This window comes from Mustelus asterias, unplaced genomic scaffold (genome assembly GCF_964213995.1).
Source record: "Mustelus asterias unplaced genomic scaffold, sMusAst1.hap1.1 HAP1_SCAFFOLD_296, whole genome shotgun sequence".
Taxonomy (NCBI): Eukaryota; Metazoa; Chordata; class Chondrichthyes; order Carcharhiniformes; family Triakidae; genus Mustelus; species Mustelus asterias.
Genome location: NW_027590261.1, coordinates 290642 through 297318, shown reverse-complemented (window position 1 = coordinate 297318; position 6677 = coordinate 290642). Strand labels below are relative to the sequence as shown.

General features: G+C 48.8%; 1 protein-coding gene across 1 annotated transcript in view; it reads left to right on the top strand.

Moving 5' to 3' along the window:
* Positions 1 to 4992: 4992 nt before the first annotated feature.
* LOC144486192 (uncharacterized) overlaps positions 4993 to 6677 on the top strand; it is a 41432-nt gene continuing 39747 nt past the window's right edge. Inside the window, exons 1-2 of the mRNA XM_078204284.1 lie at positions 4993 to 5091; positions 6495 to 6604. The gene's annotated coding sequence lies outside the window, so the exon portion shown is untranslated. The remainder of the gene's footprint in view (positions 5092 to 6494; positions 6605 to 6677) is intronic.

Here is a 6677-nt window from a genome sequence, read left to right as displayed (position 1 = left end):
GTTAAACTCCATTTGCCATTTTTCAGCCCAGCTTTGCATCCTATCTATGTCTCTTTGCAGCCTACAACAGCCCTCCACCTCATCCACTACTCCACCAATCTTGGTGTCATCAGCAAATTTACTGATCCACCCTTCAGCCCCCTCCTCTAAGTCATTAATAAAAATCACAAAGAGCAGAGGACCAAGCACCGATCCCTGCGGCACTCCGCTAGCAACCTGCCTCCAGTCCGAAAATTTTCCATCCACCACCACCCTCTGTCTTCGATCAGATAGCCAGTTACCTATCCAATCGGCCAACTTTCCCTCTATCCCACACCTACTTACTTTCATCATAAGCCGACCATGGGGGACCTTATCAAACGCCTTACTAAAATCCATGTATATGACATCAACCGCCCTACCTTCATCAACACACCTAGTTACCTCCTCAAAAAATTCTATCAAATTTGTGAGGCACGATTTGCCCTTCACAAATCCGTGCTGACTATCCCGGATTAATCCGCATCTTTCTAAATGGTCGTAAATCCCATCCCTAAGGACCTTTTCCATCAATTTACCAACCACCGAAGTCAGACTAACCGGTCTATAATTACCAGGGTCATTTCTATTCCCTTTCTTAAACAGAGGAACAACATTCGCCACTCTCCAGTCCTCTGGCACCATCCCCGTGGACAGCGAGGACCCAAAGATCAAAGCCAAAGGCTCTGCAATCTCATCCCTCGCCTCCCAAAGAATCCTAGGATACATTTCATCAGGCCCAGGGGACTTATCGACCTTCAGTTTATTCAAAACTGCCAATACATCCTCCCTCCGAACATCTATTTCCTCCAGCCTATTAGCCTGTAACACCTTCTCTTCCTCAAAACCATGGCCCCTCTCCTTGGTGAACACTGAAGAAAAGTATTCATTCATCACCTCGCCTATCTCTACTGATTCCATACACAAGTTCCCACCACTGTCCTTGACCGGCCCTAACCTCACCCTGGTCATTCTTTTATTCCTCACATAAGAGTAAAAAGCCTTGGGGTTTTCCTTGATCCGTCCCGCCAAGGACTTCTCATGTCCCCTCCTAGCTCTCCTCAGCCCCTTTTTCAGCTCATTCCTTGCTAACTTGTAACCCTCAATCGAGCCATCTGAACCTTGTTTCCTCATCCCTACATAAGCTTCCCTCTTCCTTTTCACAAGACATTCCACCTCTTTTGTGAACCACGGTTCCCTCACTCGGCCATTTCCTCCCTGCCTGACAGGGACATACCTATCAAGGACACCCAGTATTTGTTCCTTGAAAAAGTTCCACTTTTCATCAGTGCCTTTCCCTGACAGTTTCTGTTCCCATCTTGTGCCCCCTAATTCTTGCCTAATCGCATCATAATTACCTCTCCCCCAATTGTAAGCCTTGCCCTGCCGTCCGGCCCTATCCCTCTCCATTGCAATAACAAAAGACACCGAATTGTGGTCACTATCTCCAAATTGCTCTCCCACAACCAAATCTAACACTTGGCCCGGTTCATTTCCCAGTACCAAATCCAATGTGGCCTCACCCCTTGTCGGCCTATCCACATATTGTGTCAGGAAACTCTCCTGCACACACTGCACAAAAAGTGCCCCATCCAAACTATTCGACCTACAAAGGTTCCAATCAATATTTGGAAAGTTAAAGTCCCCCATGACAACTACCCTGTGACCCCCACACGTATCCATAATCTGCTTAGCAATTTCTTCCTCCACATCTCTATTACTATTTGGGGGCCTATAGTAAACTCCTAGCAATGTGACCGCTCCTTTCCTGTTTCTAACTGCAGCCCATATTACCTCAGTGTGCATATCCCCCTCAAAGTGCTTTTCCGCAGCCGTTAAACTATCCTTGATTAACAATGCTACTCCTCCACCTCTTTTACCAGCTTCCCTACACTTACTGAAACATCTATACCCCGGAACGTCCAACAACCATTCCTGTCCTTGTTCTACCCACGTCTCCGTAATGGCCACAACATCGTAGTCCCAAGTAGCAATCCACGCCCCAAGTTCATCCACCTTGTTCCGGATGCTCCTTGCATTGAAGTAGACACACTTCAACCCATCTTCCTGTCTACCGGTACCCACCCTTGACCTTGATACCTTCCCCAATATCTCACCACCCTCAACACTGACTTCCGAACTACAACTCCTTTTCCCACTCCCCTGACAAATTAGTTTAAATCCCCCTGAAGAGCCGTAGCAAATTTCCCTCCGAGGATATTGGTGCCCCTCTGGTTCAGGTGCACCCCGTCCTGTTTGTAGAGGTCCCACCTTCCCCAGAACGTGTTCCAATTATCCACGTATCTGAAACCCTCCCTCCTGCACCATCCCTGCAACCACATGTTTAAGTGCACTCTCTCCCTGTTCCTCAACTCGCTATCACGTGGCACCGGTAGCGTACCAGAGATGACCACATGTTTTGTCTTTGCTCTCAGCTTCCAGCCGAGCTCCCGAAATTCCTGTTTTAAATCCCCGTCCCTTCTCTTACCTATGTCGTTGGTACCAATGTGTACCACGACTTGTGACTGTTTCCCCTCCCCCTTAAGAATCCGGAAAACACGGTCCGAGACGTCACGGACCCTGGCATCCGGTAGGCAACAAACCATCCTCGAGTCTCTTTTGCTGCCACAGAACCTCCTATCTATCCCTCTAACTAACGAGTCCCCAATAACTATTGCCCTCCCGCTCTCCTCCTTACCCTCCTGAGCCACAGGGACGGACTCAGTGCCGGAGATCCTCTCACTGCGGCTCACCACTGGCATGTCGTCCCCCTCAACCGTATCCAAAGCGGAATACTTATTGCTAAGGGGAACGACCACAGGGGATCCCTGCACCGACTGCTTCTTCCCAGCCCCTCTCACCGTCACCCATCTATTTTCATTCCTCGGAGTAACTGTATCCCTGAAGCTTCTGTCTATGGCCATCTCTGCATCCCTAATGATCCTAAGTTCCTCCAACTCCAGCTCCAGTTCCCTTACACGGTTTTGGAGGAGCTGCAGATGGATGCACTTCTCACAGGTATAATCAGCAGGGACACTGTCGTCGTCCCTCACCTCGAACATAGTGCAAGAGGAACATTGCACTGCCTTCACACCCATCCTCTCTAGATACCCTGCCAGTACCAGGTAGAAACAGCAAAAAATGAATTAACTCACCCCTGCTCGCCCTTTCTGCCCAAGCCCTGTGAGCCAAAGCCCTACTGCTTTCACTCTGCCTCCTGCTCACTCTGCTGCCCGCTAACGACGCTGCCCGCTCAAAAGTGCGGCCTACTTTTAAACCCTCCAAAAACCTTCCCAGACTCCTGCTGGGCCCAATACTGGAACATTCAAAATTTTCTCTCATTTAAATATTGAGAAGACTGAAGCCATACTTTCCAGTTCCCACTCCAAACTTCATTCTCTAACTACTGACACCGTCACTCTCTCGGCCAACTGTGTGGCTGGCACGGTGGCACAGTGGTTAGCACTGCTGCCTCACAGCGCCAGGGACCTGGGTTCGATTCCTGGCTTGGGTGCCTGTTTGTGCAGAGTTTGCACATTCTCCCCGTGTCTGTGTGGGTTTCCCCTGGGTGCTCCAGTTTCCTCCCACAATCTGAAAGACGTGTTGGTTAGAACATAGAAAGCCACAGCACAAACAGGCCCTTCGGCCCACAAGTTGCACCGATCACATCCCCACCTCTAGGCCTATCTATAGCCCTCAATCCCATTAAATCCCATGTACTCATCCAGAAGTCTCTTAAAAGACCCCAACGAGTTTGCCTCCACCACCACCGACGTCAGCCGATTCCACTCACCCACCACCCTCTGAGTGAAAAACTTACCCCTGACATCTCCTCTGTACCTACCCCCCAGCACCTTAAACCTGTGTCCTCTCGTAGCAACCATTTCAGCCCTTGGAAATAGCCTCTGAGAGTCTACCCTATCCAGACCTCTCAACATCTTGTAAACCTCTATCAGGTCACCTCTCATCCTTCGTCTCTCCAGGGAGAAGAGACCAAGCATGCCCCCCAATCCAGGCAACATCCTTGTAAATCTCCTCTGCACCCTTTCAATGGCTTCAACATCTTTCCTGTAATGAGGTGACCAGAACTGTGCGCAGTACTCCAAGTGGGGTCTAACCAGGGTCCTATAAAGCTGCAGCATTATCTCCCGACTCCTAAACTCAATCCCTCGATTAATGAAGGCCAGTACGCCGTACGCCTTCTTGACCGCATCCTCCACCTGCGAGGCCGATTTAAGAGTCCTATGGACCCGGACCCCAAGGTCCTTCTGATCCTCTACACTGCTAAGAATGGTACCCTTCATATTATACTGCTGCTTCATCCCATTGGATCTGCCAAAATGGATCACCACACACTTATCCGGGTTGAAGTCCATCTGCCACTTCTCCGCCCAGTCTTGCATTCTATCTATGTCTCGCTGCAACTTCTGACATCCCTCCAAACTATCACAACACCACCTACCTTGGTGTCGTCAGCAAACTTACCAACCCATCCCTCCACTTCCTCATCCAGGTCATTTATGAAAATGACAAACAGCAAGGGTCCCAGAACAGATCCCTGGGGCACTCCACTGGTCACTGACCTCCAAGCAGAGAAAGACACCTAGGTGCATTGGCCATGCTGAATTCTCCCTCAGTGTATCCGTACAGGCGCCGGAATGTGGCAACTAGGGGATTCTCCCATTAACTCCATTGCAGTGTTAATGTAAGCCAACTTGTGACACTAATAAATAACCAGGTTGTTCAGAACCATGATGTTATATAACCATGGTTGAGGGGGTGGCACAGTTGTTGTGCTGCATCAGTGAGCAATTGGAAGTGAAAGAGTGAAGCAGTTTGATGGGCAAGTTGTCCACGTTCTGTCACTGGGAGGAATTTCAAAATTATTGCCCCCAATAAAAATGTCATTTGCGCATGCGTCCTATTGCGAGTGCCCCCGCTAAAGATGACAGCTGCGCATGCGTCTGGCTGGGACCGCCGGAAAAAGATGGCGGCGGTTAACCCGGGTCTGTAACTGAGAGAAAGTTCCGGCCCCGCTCTGTGCAAAGGGCCGGGGACCATCCCCAATTACCGGTAGGTTCTTTTTCAAGGATTCGCGGTTTATGTAACGTGTTTACGAAGTCTCGCAAACCGCCCCCCTGATCCATCGCTCCCTCTGCCTCGCCATTCTCACCTTTACTAATTGTGCAGCTGAGCAAGATTCGTCTCCACCGCCATTAATCACACTGCGCATGCTTCATTTACACCCCAGCCCCGCCCCTCAATAACGAGTTGGAGGACCAGCTGCTCCTGCTCGGTCCTCTAGCCCCGCCCCCTCTTCTTATTGGTCCGGAGCTGCTGTCAATCAGTCCCTGGGCATTGTGAGCGAAACAAACCCTTCAGAATCATTGTCAGCTCCCTGGTTTGCAGCTGCGGGGCTTCTCCCTCCCGGGAACAGGCCCAGGTTAACGGCCCCATCCTGGCTCAGCCACTGGAGGATGGTTCACATCAGAGGATGGGGGAGGGGGACAATAAATAAGAGGTTACACTTTGGCCTCAAATCAATGAGGACTCTGATCTCTGGGAAGGAAGGAAACCCTGGGAGGTGGGCGGGGAGGATTCACAAACACCCGCTGGAGGCCCCAACATCCCCAGTAAGACCCATTGGTTTTATTGTCAGTCTGCAGACAGCAGCTGGAGAACTGAACCCAGACAGAGGAGAGGGAGGGAGAAAACTGGGAGTGGAGGAAAGAAATGGTGCAGATGGTGAGATGCGTTTGGATTTCAGCTCAGGGAGGAGGGAGAGTGTGTGGGACGGGGATTTACAGATTTGAGGGAACAAGAAGAAAAAATGTTCCAGAGAAACTAGAATTGTCTGTTCAGAATTTCTATCCTGGACTGACAGTGATGGATTTTTGAAACTGCTTTTACAGATGAGGATTTACACACAGGAAACTCAAACCAACACAAATGTCACTTTGTGATTTCTATCGTGCATTGACAGCAATGGGTTTTGTAAACAGAGATTGAAGGGGTTGAACCATTTTTCTTTAGAAAATAAGGGATTACGCAGTGACCCGATAGTCTTTTAAAATTATCAGGTGCTTGGACAGGGGAGATGTGGAGAAAATACTTCCATTTGAGAGAGTTCAAAATTAGTGACCATCAATCAGCAAAGAGTGATAAATACATGATAGTTACTAATCAATCCAAGATGAAGCTGAGGATAAATTTCTTTACTCACAGGTTGAGAATGTGAAATTCATTAATACAGGAAGCAGTTGAGGAAATTATTGAGCTGTTGTCAGAAGGAAAACATAAGACCATAAAATATAGGATTCAGCTATTTGGCCCATTGTGTCTGCTCCACTATTCAATCATGGCTGATAAGTTTATCAACCCCATTCTCCTGCTCTTTCTCTGTAACCTTTGATCCCTTTACCAATCAAGAACCTTTTTATCTCTTTGAAATGTACTCAATGACCTTGCCGCCACAGTCTTCTGTGGCACTGAATTTCACAGATTCACCATCCTCGGGCTGAAGAAATTCATGACAAACACATCAGAGAAAAAGGAATAGAAAGATCAGCTGAAAGATTGAGATGTGGTAGGTAGAATTTGTAGCATTCCTACAATGTAGGAGGCCATTTGGCCCATTGAGTCTGCACAACCACAATCCC